Here is a 1,493-nt window from a genome sequence, read left to right on the forward strand (position 1 = left end):
CCCCCACCCCGGTGCCCCTTGGAAACACTGACTCATTCCCCCCCGCCCACCCCTCTCAGAGCCCCCTGGAAACACTGACACATTCCTCTGGTGTATTAATCCGTTCCTGAAAGTTTGTATAAACATCCCCACAACCACGCTAAATCAGCTTCTCTCAAGCTCCCACTCACAATGAAAGCTATAGCCCCCTCTACAAATGGGTGAACAATCCAAATGATACCCTTCCATTTCCTACATCAAAGCAGTGACTACTCTTCAAACTGACAATCTGGGCCTCCAGTCAATCTCTTTGTCCTAGCAATTAACTGAGTACATATTACTCAGCGGCACGGTCGCACAGTCGTTAGCACTGCTGCCTCACAACGCCAGAGACCCGGGTTCAATTCCCGCCTCAGACGACTGACTGTGTGGAGTTTGCACATTCTCTCCGTGTCTGCGTAGGTTTCCTCCGGGTGCTCCGGTTTCCTCCCACAGTCCAAAGATGTGCAGGTCAGGTGAATTGGCCATGCTAAATTGCCCGTAGTGTTAGGTATGGGGTAAATGTAGGGGTATGGGTGGGTTACGCTTCGGCGGGTCGGTGTGGACTTGTTGGGCCGAAGGGCCTGTTTCCACACTGTAATGTAATCTAATCTAAAGAAATATCCGTTCTGACCTTGACAGTCAACCTTTCAGGGACTCCCCCAGAGGGAAAATGTGGATATTGGGTATCTCTTGGATTGTCCCATCTGTTGGAAGGGTTTCTCCATCAGGATCCTATGATTCAGAGTCCAGAAGCCGGGATGTGTGGAAGGACAGGACTGTGTGAGCTACTGTATACCACATATGACTGTGTCAGTCACAAAAATAAATCTCTCGGTTTGAGTCCTTTAATGGTCAGTGAGGATCAGTAATGGACGTCTGATTCCCTGTCTGGGAGAAAATCTTCCTGTTTTGCGAGATCAACATTTTAAATTGAATATTCCCATGTATCAGAACTGCCTCCAAAGTCAGCGATGAACTACGGACACTAATTTACATCAATGATACCCAGAAAGAGTCCTTGCTGTTTCAATATCGCAGTCATAGTGCCACAGTCAAGCAAATGAGGGGATTGGTTCTCCAAAAAAAAAACGGACAGAAGGATACCATTTCGTCCCAGGAGTCTGACCACAGCTTAATAACATTCTTTGTTCTGCTCTCTCTACAGTTGCGGCCAGTCTGTTTCAAATTTCCAGCAGCCACAGCATTTGTGTTCATTTTAGTAACATCACCATTATCTTTTCAGAACTCACCCAGTTTCTGCAACATCTGTTGATCCACTTAGTATCACAAACATTGCAAATTATTCTCTGGAATGTAGTCAGTGATTCCGTTCTTGAGGTGGAAATGATCACAGATTCCCAGGTGTTTGAGTGAAGTCATTTCTCCTTATCTCAGTCACTCAGGCTGCTCTCCAGTCCTGATACTGTGACCCATTGTAGACCTATCAGCAGAGACAGCTGCCAACATCAACC

The sequence above is a fragment of the Chiloscyllium plagiosum genome, unplaced genomic scaffold (assembly GCF_004010195.1).
Source record: "Chiloscyllium plagiosum isolate BGI_BamShark_2017 unplaced genomic scaffold, ASM401019v2 scaf_5244, whole genome shotgun sequence".
Classification (NCBI taxonomy): Eukaryota; Metazoa; Chordata; class Chondrichthyes; order Orectolobiformes; family Hemiscylliidae; genus Chiloscyllium; species Chiloscyllium plagiosum.